This window comes from Macrobrachium nipponense, chromosome 6, assembly GCF_015104395.2.
Source record: "Macrobrachium nipponense isolate FS-2020 chromosome 6, ASM1510439v2, whole genome shotgun sequence".
Taxonomy (NCBI): Eukaryota; Metazoa; Arthropoda; class Malacostraca; order Decapoda; family Palaemonidae; genus Macrobrachium; species Macrobrachium nipponense.
The window spans coordinates 20405148-20425147 of NC_061108.1; the positions used below are offsets into that span (position 1 = coordinate 20405148).

At 36.9% G+C, this 20000-nt stretch overlaps 1 protein-coding gene across 1 annotated transcript in view; it reads left to right on the forward strand.

The window, feature by feature from the left end:
- LOC135216390 (sodium/hydrogen exchanger 9B2-like) overlaps positions 1–20000 on the forward strand; it is a gene marked incomplete in the record, with an annotated part of 345785 nt that overhangs the window by 658 nt on the left and 325127 nt on the right.

Here is a 20000-nt window from a genome sequence, read left to right on the forward strand (position 1 = left end):
GTAGTCATTCCATACTTGTAAAACAAATACATCCGTATCGCGTGTGTTTGTGTTGTGCTTGTCAGAGATCCGTTTAAAGTGATTCTCACAGTGACTTGCCGTTTTAGTGTCGGGGAAAAAACCATTAAAATGCCAGTTCACGAACACTGACTTTTCCAGCGTGTTGTGTATAACTACAAATAACAAGGACAGTGGTTGCTGGTGATTTGCTTCCCGTACGTAATATCTATTGTTTAATCATCTCTTCCTTAAAATAATTGCAGTAAAACAAAAGGAAATGCAATTCTTAGTTATTTACATTATTCCTGTTTGATCGGTAACGCCCATTTTAGAATGATCCTGAGGAACTTACTCTTAATTATATCAAGAAGCAGCCAAAATCTAATACCCAGTTCCGTGAAACGTACAGTTCGTAGGGGTCGATTCCGCGTGTTTTAGTAACCAATAGTGGCGGATCTTTATTCATATAATGCAGATTGAGTAATTTTTTAATTACCCAAAACTGCACGTACACATGAAGATATGTTTTGCGTGTGATACTTATATACTTCACAGTTTCCACTAATCAACAATAAACAGGGTTTCTTTGAAGATGATATTCAATCATTCAAGGAAAAGAGTATGATTTAACGTCTGAAGGATTACGGCTTCCTGATCCCTAAAGGAATTTAAATGATCGAGCTGGATTTTCTCTCTCTTTTCCTTTTGTGTTTGTGTATAAGCGGTTTCATTTAATAAGAGGTGGGATGGATAAAAAAAAATTCTATATAACATTCACTATAGCATTCATACTTATATTGCTGAGCGAAGAATGAATCCCCTGAGAAGAAAGCTTCCGCTCCGCAACATTGCCGTTTGCAACTGCAGTGTGTTGAATAGCCCATATCATGACTATCTCAAAACGATATGGTCCATATTTTCAACCGGATGTAACCATTTTATCATTACATCTGCGTAATTCAGACGTCCTCACATTTACATTCTTACTTCAACATTCACATGTCATGTATTCTAACATCGCATTTCTTAAACGCTCCTTATCTCTTCCAAATCTTAGATATCTACGATATCTATCCTGCTACTTTCCTTCCTACGCCATGACGGATTCACCTTTCTCTTTTGATATCACCTACTTCATCTCCCAAATACCTACACGAATCAACTACCACACCACCACCTGTTTCAAAAGTCATGGCTCTATCTTCTTCGCTTCTATACTTACCCCCAGAAAGTAACTCTTCCCCCCGTTCACTTCCAACGTTTTGCTCAAAGTTTTACCAGATTTCGTAATTTCTCGCCACGATCCTCAAAACAACGTTGTTTTCTCTTTTTAAAACACTTTCTTTTACCCTAGAATTTTGCGTTACATCAACTGCCTTGTAGTTTCCTGCCAAAGATAACTGTTGAAGGGGGCTATTTGTCTGTCCGTTCGCACTTTTACTGTTCCGCCCTCAGATCTTAAAAACTACTGAGGCTGTAGGGCTCCAAATTGGTTTGTCGATCATCCACCCTCCAACCACCAAACATACTAGATTGTAGCTGAAAATTTCATGGGCCGCGGCTGAGAGTTTCATGGACTGTGGTTGAGAGTTTCATTCAGCATTATACACTGTGCAGAAAACTCGATTGCGCCGAAGAAACTTCGACACATCTTTTGCTAGTTTATTTTTATCATCACTCCATCTGTAAAGAAATTAGGTAGCCAAGGGAATATAGGTTACCCTATAGTATTAGACCTACTTCCACACTAAACCAGTCACTCTCCCGTCTAAAGATTGTAGCAAGCCTCAAATCACTCATCAACACTTTTTCCTCTCAACAAACTACCTTCTACAACATTTAAAAAAAAATGATTCCTGCATTCACTTCCTTCTCCTAGTAATCTTTCAGTCATCTGTTTTACCTTCTCAGTGAATATCCAATATCCTACCATAGACCATCCCCGCCATATTAAGGCAGTGTGATAATCCTATGATTTTTATCGTTACCTCCTGAACTCCACATTTCTACAAGGAATAGTTTTTCCTCTTACTCAATCCTTTGAAACTTTTCCTCCATCTGAATATATCTTACACATCCATGTCAGCAACTCAGTCACGTTTTCGCCACCCTCCCACTCATATCATTTGTAATCTCATCCACTCCTGGTGCCTTTCCATTTTCCAAACTCTAACCAGTCATGTATCCACAGTTATGCTTCCCGTCTGTCCTCCACGCACACCTCAAAATATTCACTTCATTGACACATGACACCATTTCTCTTTGGGCAACATATCAACTTTAGCATCATTTATTTTAAAATTCATTAACCTTTCTCTATGCTTTTACTTCCTTCAAGAACAACACACACACACACACACATTTTGTGCTTGTGTGCCACATCCATTTACATAATAAACTAAAAGGAGCCAAAGACAAGAATCTTTGTTTATCCATATTAACAATAAAAAAGATTCATGACACGTAATTACAACGTTGAGTTGATCTCTTGCTGCATCCTAAACAGCTGAGGGTAAGAGCATATCGAGCAAGATCTACAATAGATCTTAATCTAATTAATAAGACTTACGACGTCGAGGAAATCAATCTCAGATATCTCTTGTAATTCTCTGGTTTAAATCTTCTCAAGATTTAGTTTCAGAAATGGAATTCTGTGACGTCTTTCTTTCCTGGTCATTTAACAGCTTTTCCTTTTCCCCATGTAAAAGCTTCCACTGTTAACTACACTTGTTCGCGGGTTCCAACATCATTCTTTTTTCCTTGAGGGGAACTGATTTTCCTGAGAAGGAAATTCCATTTTAAGAGAGCGGAAAGAAGTGCATGACGCAAGTTGCATTAAGAAGGATCAGTGTCGAGTAAATGAAACAGTTTGCAAAGTTCCATTTACTAGATGCTTTGTCATTTGCACGGTTCGTTCTGCTTGTTTGTTTCGGCAGTATAAACAATTAATAAGCGAGCTTATTATAATGAAAGCAACATTATTTCTTCTGCAAGAGCATTCACACACAAGGATAAAGTACAAAAATAACTTAAAACCTTTCACTCATGTTTGTTGCTCTATTAATTCATTTCATGTTCTATATAAAAAAAAAATAATAGATAATCAAGACTTCAAACGATAGTCGTATGCATTTAAACAGTTGAGGTGTACTTTCAGCAAGCACAACAATGACTTGGACCGTCAGCAAGGAAAGGAATCCCGCTTAAAACTGACAACAAAATCAAAACTTTGCTCTGAAAGAAACGCATTGCACTTCTCTTGTTATCCTGACAACACAAGAAGAACATGTCTCAATAACACTTGCTCGCTTGTTTTCCTGATAATGCCAGCAGTTGCGTCCTTAACAATGAAGAGTGCATGTCGGGATGCAGAGTGATATATTGTGACATAATCTATGTGTTTGATCACGACTCCAGCATAAGCCCTGATAATACAACATCATTTGACTGTAGTCAGGAGCAGAGCAGAATCTAAACGAAATGGCACCCGTGCTTCTGCATAATTATTATTACTCTTGGAAAAGAAGCAAAAAGATGGCGATGTTTTTCCTTGTTTTTTTCGGGGTTGGGACAATAATGATAATTATAATAATAACAAATAAATTTATTAATGATTTAATTATCCAATCATATATTTTTTTAGTTTTTAACGGAGAATTTCCACTGACCAAAACGTTCTTGTGGCGATTTCAACTGCTATGGCGGCGCCCTTGAGATACATACAAAGCATACTGCGCTATCAGCCACTTTCTATAAATGAACAGTCACTGTGTCTCTTTATTATTCTCCGGCTGCTTCTTCTTCTTCATCATTTATGCGCGGGAATTAATAGTTAATGGCTGACTTGACTTAACATAAATCTGCGGTTTCGGATGACCAACCTTTTTTTTTTTTTTTTTTTAATGTTCATTAGCGGATACTCAGGTCTGTTTTGAAATTATAACTTTTTTATTCTGCTTTTCAGTGAATTTTGTAACGTGTACAAATAATTTACATTTCTCCCATCAACAAATGCATTAGTTATAACATTAAGGAACACCCTGTTTTGCTCTGCTTCATTTTACAGTCATATGGATGATGAGTCTAAGGAGATCTCTGTCTTATTGCTCTCTTTGTCATTGCCTGCCTGCGTTTCTGAATGAAAGAGAGAGAGAGAGAGAGAGAGAGAGAGAGAGAGAGAGATTGATTTTCATTCATCCTTGTACGATTTACATTCATGGATCTGTCCCACAGGTGTTGTAACAAACACAAAACCGCTGTCAAAATGCTGCTTGTTGTGCCACTGTTAAGTGTCGTCACAGCAGTAAAATCACGGTAAAAGTCTCTTTTTCTGACCTACTGAAATCATTCTTACCCGATCAGCATATAACACTCTACCAAGTCTTGGTTGCTATGCAGATCTCAATACCCAAAAGTTTAATATTAAAAGTTTTCATGCATGAAAAAGCCTCTCTCTCTCTCTCTCTCTCTCTCTCTCTCTCTCTCTCTCTCTCTCTCTCTCTCTCTCTCCTGAAATAGGCGATTCCCAATATATTTTTGCTTCCATTAGTTGTTTTCTTCATTCTTGGATGTTGAAGCTATTTGCATTTTCCGCCTTTGAAGGTTGGTGCTTATAGTATGCCTTGCGTAGCAAACTGTACATGGTACTAAAGGTTTTTTCAGTGTCCTTTCTGCCCCAACCGTAATGCTCTCTGGCTATTACTTTCTTTTTACCAAGATGTCCTACTGTTGGTCTCATTTAAGAACAAATTCTGTGAGCCCTATGTGCATCTCGAGTTACTTGGATTGCATAAACTACTTATATGTATTGCAATTTGAAGTATTCAAAAGCGACTGCTTCCGCATTAGTACCTTTCATCTTATTTTGGTAACCAGAACTACCAACTTCTGGATACAATTAGCCAGTAACGCTGACACACACACACACACACACACACAAAACTTTATGGTTCGTGCAAGATATAGCTTCAGACAGATAGGAATAAGAGGTTCATTATATATTTGCCCTCATTCATACATTCATATGAATATTTCCATGCACACTTGGAAAGCAAAGATTAAAAACAAATCTCCCTCCCACTCAGATAATGTTCTGAAGGCCACTCGTGCCATACCAGGGCGGTGTCCAATGCCATTTTTTATGGATGAGCCGTAACAACGATACTTACCCGAGTTCCACACAGTGCCGCTTCATACCCTCGCTTGTGATTCTTATCAGTATTAAGACGCAACCCCACCATGAATAATGGGATTCTTGCATTCATTCTCACGCTTCCTGAATCTTAAACAAGCTTCTTTTCATCTGGTATTCAACTCAATCAGGATATTGTCACCTGTCGTGCCCAGCTTCCCTCAGCATCCGGGACATGGCTTCCTTCTTCATTTTCCTTCTTGCTTAGAGCTTCCAGTCTGTAGGGGTTCGTTCTTCTTAATACCATTAATGCTGTAGCATACTGAAAGTAAAGTAATTAAAATATAATTACGCAATTATTGTTCGTCACGTTTATTGATGCAAGAGGTGTGCCTTAGTACAAGTGGTATGTGGGGGTATATGAATACTGACTGTATATGCTAATCTGTGTGGCCTTTAACTGTATCTTGTGTGAACTAAGCATTCTTCCATCCACGTAACATTTCAACATTCTTCCACCCACGTAACATTTCACATTCTTCTATCCACAGAACATTACACGAATGATGAAAGATACACTAATAGATTAACTCAAGTAAATGTCACGAGTTACACTACACAAGTGCATCGTGAGTCCAGGAGATCCTGAAAGAACCTTCTTGTGCAGATCAAGAGCCATCTTCTGAACCTTCGATAGCACTCGGCACTTGTAGGCATTTGTACTCTTGCGAGGGAATTGGGGGGTGAATCTTCGCTCTGTCCTTATAACTGGCTCTAAGTGGAGGAGGCGTAAGATTTTGATCTTTTGCTTGCTTGCTCTCTTCAAGGCTTTCTTGCCCTGGTTGTCTGGTGACATGAAACGTCTTAGATGATCTACTGGTCACTTTTTACCAGATACATCTGTAATTGTAATAGCCACAATGCTGAATTGTTGCAGGAACAAAGTTCATCGGCATACTTTAACAATGCATTTATGAGTAAGTGCCTAATTTTATGCACACATCGTTGTAATATATATATATATATATATATATATTATATATATATATATATATATATATATATATATATATATATATATATAGAGAGAGAGAGAGAGATGATAGGAGAGAGAGAGAGAGAGAGAGAGAGAGAGAGAGAGAGAGAGAGAGAGAGAGAGAGAGAGACTTTTTTAACTCACATGTATGGCCTTCACGTGTTTGTTTTTTTTCTTACATTACCTGGCTTCATTGTTTCGCTTTGCTTTAACCTTTGCTTAACCTTTAACTTAACTACGCTGTAGAATATACATGTATCTTACATCAGTAATGTATTAATTTCCTTTCAGTTCTCATAAAATATCTGGCATGATCAAACTTCAAGGAAACAACTCCTCCAGAAATTCAATACTGATCATTCAACAGAAGATCAAAATCTTACTGATATTTGTATTTCATTTTAGTAAGTTCAATTACTTAATCTGGCTCTAACAATTATATAAATGTAAAAAGACTTCTGAATTGTTTTTTTTTAATTACAAGATGTAATTGTGTATGCAAAACACAATTGCAATTCATCCGTTGAACAATGCTCCCCAGGCTGAAAATTTTCAAAAAATCAATTACAATAACATCTGAACCTTTCCTATATTTCATGGAAACGAAAAAGAAACACTTACGAACAGACCAATGATAACTTAGATGATTTCTCAAATTTTACATTTTCCTCTCTCACACCAAAGCTGAAAAACCAGCGATAATTGTTATGCAAATAGTAACACCTATATGGCACACCTGCGGATACACTGACCTTGGGGACAGCTGATGATATAAGTGGATCATTATCTTTTGAATCAGAAACTATACTCATACAACTATAAACACTTCCACTTGGCTGCAGTAACATGCTTAGGATTTGAAATGCATCGACAGATTGACAAGGAGATTCACTTATCATTCAGTCAAAGTAAAAGAGATGAATATTCCATACTGGTTCAGTAAAAGCACCTGAACTGTTGATGAACTTATTTGAGAAATGATTATAAAATAAATTGCCTTACTGGAAAGCAAGTAAAAAAATGTGTCTAGTTCAAATAACAACTCACTCTCAAGTATCGCAATCTTTAAGTATAAATTAGAACGCCCTATACGTATTGCCCATTGATTTTGACATCACATGCTTCAAAAGAAAATGCATTTCCTCAGGGCACTTCACAGTTGCAAAGACAAGGGAGAACTTCGCACAGAAAAGCAGCGCAAAATTTTATTCTACTTTATCTAGAAACACAAACTCAACATCCGTCATGATTTTGCAACAGTATTCTATTTTAACCAATTGACGTCCAGTTAATATTTATGTTCAGAATAAAAATCCTTTCAGGTTAAATAATAATATCTTCTGTTAGCAGGGTTTAGTCTTAAAGAATTCTCGTACGATGTACTGACGAAAATTTGGATGATTTTATATGTTACTTCATAACGTGCTTATTACAGCCTTCATAAAATTACACATGCTAGTACCATGTACGTATGTATGCATGATTGTATCGTTGCACGTAAATAGTCTCTCTCTCTCTCTCTCTCTCTCTCTCTCTCTCTCTCTCTCTCTCTCTCTCTGTATTCAGTCTTTTCGAGGAAGTGATATTTTCTCTTGACACTCGTTGTGTTTATTGTCTGCGTAGAGCCTCTGGTCTGTTTTCTTGCCTCAGTGCTCTATTCGGCTATTGTGATAAATGCTTCGAGTTTTAACTTGAGCAAAATGCTTTCTCTTTCAGAATAACGGTCGTCACGAAGGCCAATGACCTATCACGCAAGCACACACACACACATACACACATGCACTCATACGCATTCCCTTCTCTCACCGAACAAAATGCCTTTGCTTTCAACCTGATGGCGTTGATTCGGGTGACTAATGCAACCTAATAGCTCTAATTGCTCTTTTCGTTTCCAATTTCCCCGCCACTTTGGCCAGATTTGTGTACGCTGTTCTTACAGTCTTGCAACACGTCTTTAGATCCTGTTTCGCTTCTACGAAGCCCCCTTGGGTCCATTTCCTTTTAGAAGACTCGCATCTTAAACTTGTTTTGTTTGCCTTTCGAAGGAACGCAAATGGAATTCGCTACGTCATGATTGAAAGGGTCGGACATCAAGTCAAAACGGCTGGCAGTCGAATTTTTTCTTATAATGATGAATGTTTTGTTTTCACAACAAATGGTCCGTTTTGTTGAAAATGTGAGAGGTGTGTAAACGTCGGAATGTAACTTTCATGAAATGAATGACTTCCTGAATCGTTTATTTTAGGAGTGGGGGGGGGGGGGGGGGGGGGGGGCTGGGGGGGGAAGGGCAGAATCCCAAAAGTGCAGATTTATGAAAGTCATCCTTTTCCAAGAGATACTTTCAGTGATTCTCATTATTTGGCCATATAGTCGAAAAATGAACTGCATGAAAGAAAAGCCCGCATATATATATATATATATATATATATATATATATATATATATATATATATATATATATATATATATATATATCTATATTCACACACATAGTCGTATATATTTTGGTCAAGTAATGGGCAAAGACAAAAAATGGAAGTCCAGAAATAGGCAAAGGCATCCATATACGTCTCTGAAATTCAAATTCATCCTCAGTAAAGAGAAAATCAAAAGTGGCTTAAAAATGAGAACTTCTTGCTGATGACTACATAGCGGCTGCAACATTTTTACTAGATAGTATAATATTGATAAAAGACTGACATAACTATGAAATGAAAAAAAAAGCAGTTCGTTGTATGCTATTGGTTGCTTATGAAAAGGAATGAGAAGAACACGTATTGTGAAACCACATCAAGCAGAGAAGCCACATTTTAAAGCTTTTCAATAATTCTTCATTAACAGAACGTTATTGGAATCATGTTTGCGCATTTCTTTAGAGGAAGGGGATGGGGGGAGGATTCGGTATCTGGACTCACGATTTTTTAGAAAAACATTGTTTAGAACTTATATTTTATACATTAGTTATTTGGCCAAAATGTGACACAAAAATAGTTCTTTTATTTTCATCTTATTCACGGTGTGACAGGTGATACTATCCCACTTCATTTCTGGAAAGATTTAGCCCTTTCTTGTCTCCCAAATGATCCCTACTTTACATGAAAGTCAGTAACTCATGACTACTATACTGTCGCTGCTATATGAGATAATTCAAAAAGTGGTATTTTCTAGTCACTTGACTGAACGAACTTACCAATGGTTTTCCTCTTTCAAAAGTCAAGAGCTGACACTCAGATATTCAGTGAGGCACTGAACATTTAGACATCATACAAAGAATTTAAGAAATGTTAACCTTATAGAGAAACTCAAAACCGTTATACTCATTTCTTAGACCAGCCATTTCCATGATGACCAAGATTTATTTATAGTACATATAAAGAAAAATACTGTTTTTAAGATTTTGTGATTGTCTTTACTTTTCAAACCTAGACTGAATGTATTCAGTCGATCGAAAGGTAAACTTGAATGGCAAAACAGTCGACTGTATTCTGTGGCTTCCATTTCACCCTGAGTACAAACTCAGAATTAGTGGACGGAATAATTTCCGAGTCCTGAAATTTTAGCGGAATATGACTCGTGGACTATTTCATAGAAATTGCCCATATCTCCCTTGGTCGGGACAGGCCCCGCACAACACACGGGACCCATATTGAAGAGCAAAAGATAAAGGTTTCGACTTTTATGTCGTAAGAAAATAAATGTCCCTACATCTGTGTAATTTCTTCTTAAATGGTATATAAAGATAATAACTTAGTATGCTAAATGCTGGATATTTATATCTCGACATATTCTGGTGACAGAGAAACGTCTACAGCGTGCAATGAAATTTTTTTTTTAAAATGACTAAAATGACCTTCGTGTAACTGGAGAAGACTTCGTAATTTTACGCTGTTCTAGCGGACATTTCTTCAGTCAGGATGAAAAGCGGTGTCTTGGGCCGTTAACGTCCAAATTTGTAATAAAGTGAAATTATTTTTGCAATACATTTTATGAAGAGCTGAAATAGTATTCATCATGGAACAGTTTATATTATTTTTTTTTTCAATATTATATAAGATATATATATATATATATATATATATATAATATATATATATATATATATATAGGCCTATATAGGCCTATATATATATATATATATATATATATATATATATATATATATATATATATATATAAATTATTTCATTATATGGAATACTTATATAATTAAACAATCTTAACTACTCCATGGTGATTAACTAGGAAATGGGGTTATGGTATTACTTTCACTGAGCGATTTAGCCGGTGGATGAATGATTGATAAGGGAAGAACAGCTCGACTTGAGACAAGAAAAAGAGGTTTGGATCCAGTGTTTTTTCTATGAAACTGTTATGCGAGACATTTTGAGAGTGAAAAAAAAAAAATCTGTCCGTATGGGGTATTCTTGAATCTAGATAAACAAACACTCGGGACAGATTAGATAGAGCGTGAGAATGCAACGCAGAGAAAGAAGCACGTCAAGAATAATTAAAAGTATTTGTATTGGAAGGGAAGTAGGCACTGGAATACGCAGATAGGTGACTGCCTCCTTTGATGTTTGTGTTTCTGAGACGAGGATTTTCTCCAAAGATGTCTATTTAATGTCTTTGTGGATGGAGTAATGCGAGCAATAAAAAATATGAAATCAAATGTGTCGCCGAGTTGTGGGATAACAAAATTATTGCTGGAATGTTAAATGATTTGGATCCGCCGATGATCCGTTACTATTAGGGGATAGTAAAGAGAATTTGCAGAATCCACTGAGAGAATTAGAATTCATTTGTAAGATGAGAAAGTTGAGGGTAAATGTGAGCAAGGATTAGGTTATAAGGGTAAATGATAACCAGGACGATAGAATAATGAATGTCAATACGGATTACAGAAGAATTGATGTAGTTAATTGTCGTAGATATTTGGAGGCAAATAAAGTCGGATAAGAGAAGAGGTGAAGCACAGAATAGGGGAAGCAACGAAGGTATCCGAGTGCCTGAAAGGTTAGTTAAAGATATGGAGTGTTTACAGAAGCTAAGGTTAGGATATATGTAAGGATTATTAACCCTTCGTGGACTGGGGGGTTCAAAATTACCTAGAAGACTAATGGGGTCCACACGGACCCCATTCTTTTGAGTCAGATAAATACATTACGTATGAACTCAGAATTGCTAAACTTTGTATGTGTATTCTTCAGGCCTTTTATGATGAAACCCAATAACCTTTTTGTATATATTGTAAAAAAAAATTCCATTTATGTGTAAGAAAAAAAAGTGAAAAAAAATGTCTTTATTTAACAAAATTACAATTCTCCTCAATTAAACAAGTAAATATTAGCAATTAATGACAAAAAAGACATACAGGTTATTGTTTTTGGTTCTTTTTGACACATTGCGACTTACACATCAAGCAAATTTGATATGCAATCTTTACAAGTAAAGTTATAATGTGCATCACACACTGGGTCACCACATGATGTGCACGATTTTTTTTTTTTTTTTTTGTCCAGCGTCCTCGGACACTTGGAACAACGACTTTTCTTGGTTTCTAGGAGCTGAGTTGTAGAGGGTAGTGCTGCGTCTTCCTTACTCATGAAGGCTTCCATACATTGAATGATATGCTTTGGGAAATTAGCTCGTAAATATCTGAAACGCCGCTGGATCTGTGGCTTACAAAGCTGCTCAGCTAAGTCAGAGACAAAATTCCTGCGCTTTTGGTTTCCAGTATAGACATTAGAATTTTGTTACCTGAAACATACAGCAGCATTATATCCTGCAACATCAATCATCCAGTAAAAAATAACCAAAGGCCATCTATTGGTGATTCTTTTACATGCATAGTTCTTGACTAAGAGGTGTTGCATTATTGTCCAAAATCATAATGGGTTTGAAAGGTTCATCTTCTTGTATCTTATTATCATAATGCATTGTGCTCAGTAAAATTACTGCCTTATTGATCTTCGGGACGTAGATGCATATCATAAGATGGTGATCTTTGCTGAAGCCAAACTTTGTTGATTGCACTTTGCGATACCGCGATGCTTGAAATGATAGGGGCATTTGCCGTTTATTTTTCCTAAGTGTTCCCAATAGAGTAATATTATGGAAAAATTATTTGATATGCAGATTAGGCAGAGTGCTCTAAACTTAGAAAACACATAGTTTTTAGAATTGCACCAAAACAAAATAGAGAAGAATTAGGGACACGGAAGACCGATGGGGGTCCCTTAAAATTGATTATCCTAAGCTATTAACACTTGTGAATATGCATAAACCACTAATGATAAAATTAATCGCATATGGGTATTTTTTAGTAGATAGCGAAAGAGATATGTCATACTAAAGACTCACTGGGGGTCTCAGGGACCCCACCAGTCCACGAAGGGTTAAGCCAGCTCTCCTGTATGGAAGTGAAGTTGGTAAGGTGAATGTGAATGAAAGATAAAATGAAAACTAGGATGAATCTGTTTAGATGAATTGTATAGGATATATAATGCAAAAAGAACTGAAAGGGTGAGAAATACAGTCACATAGAAGTAGGGGAAAAGGTTGGTATATGTGAATTTGTAGACATGGTTTAGTCGTGTAGAAAGAATGGACGGTGACATGCTGTTGAAAATAATGCCAATTCCAGAGGATCTAGAAAGCCACAGATAGAAGATTTGATAGGAGTCGGGAAAAGGAAGGCCCTTAATATCTAGGAAGCTCGAGAATGGGTACTTGATAGAGGTAAATAGTACGGTGTATGTATGGTGTATGACGTACCGATGATTTTCCATCTGTCTGGGTGCATGAAAAGGCTAATGTTGTAGAAGTTTTCTATATGGACATTTCAACCACAATTCTGCCGTTGAAGAATGAATGCGGCAATGACCACAGGGACATTTTATTCTCCAGAGGCATTACCTGTAAAGGAAACAGAGAGAGAGAGAGAGAGAGAGAGAGAGAGAGAGAGAGAGAGAGAGAGAGAGGCTAGTATACCGGAGGGAACGAACGCACTGAACATCGTACTGAACTTTGATGTAACGAACAAGAATGAAATACACCGTTGGGGCATCCCTGGAAAGTCCAGTTTTTTAGGGGATGACGCAGCTCGCATCTGGCCTTGCAAATGCACGCAGGCGTCTCTCCTTATAAGACGCGTCAGGTAATGGTGTGCGTTCTTCCTTTGGAAAACCAAGGAGAGATATCTGTATATGCTGCGCTGCTTACATTGTCTTAAAATTCTTATTTTACCTAGTCTATAATACGCAAATCAAAAGGCCAGTGTCATTTGGGGGTATTTGGAGCATTATTTCTTATAGATTTAGTATCTCGATGGAATTTGGTGGCAGTTTTCGTTGTCTTTTCAGTTATATGGTATAGGATATCAAAGAAAATAAAGTGTGTGGAAATAAAGTTATGGGCCGGAATAGCGTACTAAAAAGGGTGCTTGTCTCTGCATATCTTTCGAGTATTGAAATCTACAGATGACCTTAAATCTTTGCAGCAGATCGAGAGAAGAAAGGTGTCAGTGAAGGTTCCATTATCATTAAAATTCCTTCACGCGTAGAAAATCAATCGGTCTTGAACAGCGGAATAAAAGCAGTGCTTCTGACACTTGGACACAAGACCTTTCATGAGACAGAAATTCATGTCGAAAGACCTCCCCTTCAACCAGGAATGTGTTGGTTCCTTGTATCTTAATTGGTGTAGCTTCTCAACTCTACTGTTCTCGGAATCCCTGTCATTTTCGTATATGGGTGAAAATGAATGCTGTAATCTCTGCAAATTTTTGTTTACTTTTGAATTGCCAAGTTGCATCTGCAGTGGGAACAGACTTACTTCCAAGATCATTTTGTTTTCTTTCAGTATTTTCATTGATAACTCCAAATTTCAGCCATCTTGGAGAATGCTTCAAAGGAAGCAACAAGCATATTTCGAGTTTATTTACAAAAGGAATATAAGCAATCGTCAATGTCATTCTCAGCCGTTTGCATCGACGTCGACTTTTCACTACTATATTACCAGTACAACGTCGAATTGATATAGAACAAGCTGTTCACAAATACAGGAAACCCTTTACCTGACAAAAAGAATAGGAAGAAAAAAGTCGGGTTCATCATATATCAATAGTGTTAGAATGAGATAAGTATTGCAACAAAAGTCATTGAAAAGAAATAATGTTAAAAATAAAAAATAAAGGTAATGGCGTTCATCACATTAAATTGACATTACAGCTACTCTGAATGAAGGAAATGAGCATCCCCATCCATAACTCGGCCAGGAAGAACGTCTCACAGCTTTACAATAGAGGAATAAAAGACCTCTCGTGTTTCACCTCGGGGCACCTTGACGGCAGCTGGATGCTTGCAATCCAGAACAGAGCAGAGCGCAGTCATTCCTTAGGTACAAACATTAATTATAAATAATTACGGAGATATAACTCGAGAAAGATGATAAAACAAGCCATCTCCTGACGAAGATCCTTGTCACATTTCTCGGTATTAAGAGCAACAGATCCCCACTTCGAGAAATTTTGCCCGAAGGATGATCCCGAGACAGCGTCGACATTCACACGGGAGAACACTATTCTAGCAGTCGTTTGTTAATTTGTGTGTCAGTTTTCCACTCTGCTAACGATTTACTGGCAATGTTTTGGCAAGCAATTTCTTCTCTATATATTTCAGAGGTAAATGTTACTAGGCCTGAGACTTAACCGTCCTTACGGTGTTGTTTTACATTAGCAAAACGCGTGAATATTCATTACTTGTTTACTCTCGCAGTCTCTAAGCCTGCCATTCTTTCACCAATAATATTAATTTGAGCACTTTTATCTTGAATGAAAGGATACAGACTGTCGTCCGTCAGCAAATTATTCGAGGTAGGTAAAGTCAGTGGTCGGTTGACATTCAGCCTTGTAACTCTCTAGGCGATATTACTTTTTATTGTCAAGGTGCCAGCACAAACAGCCAGCCATACCAGACCAGCTTGTATAAATATGTGAGTTAAATGGTTACACAGTTGTGTAGAACTACATGTCGTAGAATATGTACATTTGCATGTTTACTCTAAGTCAGATTATTTACAAATACCTTTCAAATTTGAGGAAGTAACAGATAATTAGTTACGATGTTCCCCAGTACAGTAGATGTACAGTACAATAATGAAAAAAAGCATGCATTTTACATTAACTGATGATCTGCCAATCAAAGAATAAAGAAAATGACATTAATGTATCCAGAAGCAATCTGCCATATTTTGGAGGAGTCCAGCGTCTTGAGCAGATATCATGGGACGCAGTAAGAAGGATAGACCATGACCAAAGACAAAGTAAAAATCCAACAAAGAGAATCTGAATTTGCGAGGATAAACGACCTACCCAAACGTTCCATCACGATCTGGAGAGCATAGTGATGTCCCGTCGCTCGTGCCAATCATATAAAGGAGATGCATATTTGGTCAGTGAGTAGTTGAGCACATTACTCGTTTTAGCTTCTGATGAGCTGGAGGTGATTCTATGAATTTCTAAGCGTTAGGAAAAGTCCTTTGGAATGTAGTGATGATGATCTTGATGATGATTATGATTTCATCCATTATTGTCTGATTTCAACACAGTAATATGATTCAGAGTTCAGGGAACAAAACATTGCATCATTGCATGATGTTTGATGGCATAAATCTCATACATAAGGTGATGGTTCAGTTCATTCATTACTCTAATCAATTATTTCGCTCTCACGATTCTCTAAACATCGTAAAGTTGAACCGCGTTATATCCAAGGTCAGTATTAGTAAGTGCAATCACCCACCTTCTGGGCAAGCGAGATGTTTTCCATAATACTGCCCGTGGCGGGGTATGACCGTCATTGTACCTAACACGGTATGCTGTAGATTTTGCAAAAAAATTCTTTGCAGTGTTCCTTCGGCCACCCCCCGCTGTAACCCGTTTCGTTCGTTTTACTTACCTCCGTTCATAGTCTCTTTTCTTCCATCATCATACGTTCCACCTTCTCCTAACCATTGATTTCTCATTTCTTTCAACGCTGAGTGACTTCACAGGTTCCAGCGCTTGGCCTTTGGGGAAGCTTTTGTACTCCAGTTCCAATGTATGAGAATATTATTAAAGAATAAACTAATACCGAGATTTCAAAATAGCAAAAATTGCCTCTTAACTTCTCAGGAGTTCCTTACAGTTTTTATATACGTCCCTCACTACGAGCCTGGAACCTAAACGAGGAAACAGATGACGAAACCTTAACTCCGTTGATAAGATTCGAACTCACTATGGTCGAGTGGTTGAAGTTAAAACCTTATCATAACCTGTTGTGCGTGTGTTTGAATCCTTCCACGAGAATTAGGGTTTCCTCATTTGGATTAAAGACTTTATGGTGATATTCGTACACACACAGATATATGAGTAATTATCACATCGAACCGTGATTCATTTATATATCATTCGAGCTACAAATGTCCTTTAATATCTAAATTCACTCTACCTCGGAATTGATATATTTTCATTTATGTACCGAAGGGGAATTTTTTAGTTGATAATAATTTCGTCCCCCCATGGGATCGAACCACCGTCCAAGTGGACGGGAACGAAATCAGGACAGACAGTGACGCTATCCAATCAGCGTCTCTGTTGGCTGATTGGATAGTCACTGTCTGTCCTGATTTCGTTGCCGTCCACTTGGACGGTGGTTCGATCCCATGGGGGGACGAAATTATTATCAACTAAAAAATTCCCCTTCGGTACATATATGAAAATATATCAATTCCGAGGTACAGTGAATTTAGATATTAAAGGACATTTGTAGCTCGAATGATACACAGATATATATATATATATATATATATATATATATATATATATATAAAGAAAATAACCAAATATCCTGTTATTTAGTTACATACATACATAGTGAGAGAGCCAAACAAAAACAAAAATGCCTGCAGAAGCAAATATGGCACTTCTCATCCTTCTGCTCCTGGAAAAGATGAAATAGGAAGAGTCCATAATTACTGGACTGAGGCCAGCAGAGATGGTGCTGCGAAGGAGGTATTGCGATGTCATTTGACCTTGGCAGAGGATTTGCAGTTTTTTTCTTGAGCAATTTTGTTCGTGTGGTAATTTGCTGTTATAGAATCTTAAAGATATTTTTTTTCTCTAGTTGGACACTGAAAAAAATAAATAGAATGAAGTTATTTAAGTGGAACACTAGTAAACTTATCCATACAAGGAAATTATCAAAAGGCAGAGAATGTACAATTGAAAAGCACTCATCTTAGTGAATCCTAAATACTTGACCCGTGTAATAGAGTGGCTTAAAAATATTATCACGGCTTGCTAGAATGACCTAAACTCACTCATCGACAGAGAGAGAGTTACGACGCTTCGCTTACGTCCTACAACTATTCAACATTTGATATCAGCACGGAAATCTGCTTACTACGTGATAGACAACCTTTCATAAGTCGTTCACTCAATTAACCTCTATGCGGTTAACTAACTAATAAGGTTTCTCTACGTCGCCTACTGGAAATTGATTATTTGGTTAAGATTTACTTATGAGTAGACGAGCAATGTCTATGGCTGGGATAAGCATTCTTCAGATCCAATATTGATAATAATTAACTTCAAGGTCTTTAACGGCTGGTATCCGTTCGAGGAGCCCACTTCAGTTTGAAAATCTCATCAAAAGCTTCGTTTACAGGGGATTTGGTTACCTCGGCATTTTTTGTTGACTGGTCGGCTACGAGATTTTTTTTTTCATTCAAAGGAAAATACATAGTACTGTACACTCACTCAATTTTATTGATTTGAGAGCCGTTAAGTACTCAGGCAAATTACATCTCGTAAGAAGCAGAAATCCGTACCAAGCGCTTCCGCCTTTATCCGAGGCATCGTCGAGGCACAAATGAAATACAGTTGGAAAGGTTATAATAACGTAAACACAAAGATCAAGGATACCAGGTGATTAATTGTCAAAAGGATAAAAATCAAAGAGATCATCCAGGATAATCTGAGATAACATGGTCACAAGCTAAAACCATAGATTTAATTAACCATAAGAGAAACGGAAGCTTGGACATACTAAGTCCAAAAACGTGTACAAAGCTAAATGAATTAATTTTGTTGCTTATATTTGTCTACAACTTCTTTAATTATGAAGGCATCAAGTTTAAACAAACCAAGACTTAAATTTAGAACACTTCTTTCCAACTGTATTTCATTTGTGCCTCGACAAGGCCTCAATAAAGACTAGGATTTCTGCCTATTATTTTCCTGTGGCATTCGATTATCTAATGAAAACACGTGCATCTACTATGATATATATATATATATATATATATATATATATATATATATATATATATATATATATATATATATATCATACCTTCAAATTAGAAATTGTTATAAATGTTAGGGCTAATGTCCTTGATGGTGAAATAAGGAACTCGGTATTTAAAAATCCATCGTTTAAACCCAAGGTTACAACAGTGACTCAAGGCTAGTCCTATATGATTACGAAAGAAGCCTTGTTTGCAATAGAATAATTTTTCACTGAACTTCATCTGTATTCAAGAGGAGCTATTCCCCTTTGAAGATAATTCCTTGAAAAATTTCTATTCGTGGATGCTGCTTCTATTTGCTCTGTAGCCATGGGTGTTTTATTTTTTCAGTTAATATGGTATTTGATTTTCATAAGTGGTTGCTGCAAGTTTCCTTGACGAAGAGGCAAAATACCGGTTTCATTATCATTCACCCAAACTCGGAAGGTAATCGAGAGTATGAGGGACACATTTTCAGCTTCGATGGAATAAGGCTGTTCACACCAATTCATTTTGTAAGCAGAGTACACGAAGGATCACGAATTGTTTGCAGGTGACAAATTTAAAGTGTTTATTTTTAGTTTTTTCCGTGTTCGGTAGAAGCCTAACTTCAGAATCACCTTTGAAAAATTCTTTTCTTTTATAGGAACAGGTTGCAATAGCGCCTTATGGCTGCTCGAATCTTTTTACTGTACCAGTCGTCTGAAAGGAATAACAACTCGGACATCATTTTGTCAGATCTTTGTTAGTTTGTAGCCAATGGATCAAATTCTCTTGAGAATCATAGTTCATAGATAAAAGAGGAGTGGAAGCACTTGATCCGTTGATTCGTATAAGCATTAGAGAGTAAAGACTGAATAATGGTAGTTTAACAGAACACATTCCTCACAAAATGCGTGAAACAAGAAAGGCTGAAAGGTAAGTTCAAAATGACTAAGCAGAGACCGGAAGTATCTATGGAAGGCAAAGTAGAAATGTATGTAGGGATTATTGGGTCAATTCTGCTTTATTGAAGTGAAGCACGGATGTTAAATGCATGCGAAAGAAACAATGTTGAAGCTGGTGAGACGAATGATTTTTTATCCTTATGTATGGCGTAAAAGGTTACACATGGAAAATCTGGTTGAAAATGTTAATTCTGGTTACAAGAGAGTTCGGGCATTTGGGAAGAATGGAGGAGAGGTTGCTGAAAAAAAAAATAATTCAAGAATATTTACGTTTCCATGGTTGTTGGTGATCACAAGATGCGTTACAGATTACTAAAGATGTACTTATGAAAGTATTAAACGTTGTGTTAATTATTTGTAGCGTTTATTTGTTACACTTCAGTCTTCAAGTTGACAGCTTGTCGTTCTTACCTTATTATTCTTCGAATCTGCTCCTTCACACTATATTGTCTAAAAACCTAACGTCAATTGAAAAGGAAATCACTTTTGCTTTAACCATAGATAAAATTGATCTGCTATATTTAATAATTCACTGCTCGAATAGAATATCTCGTAGATA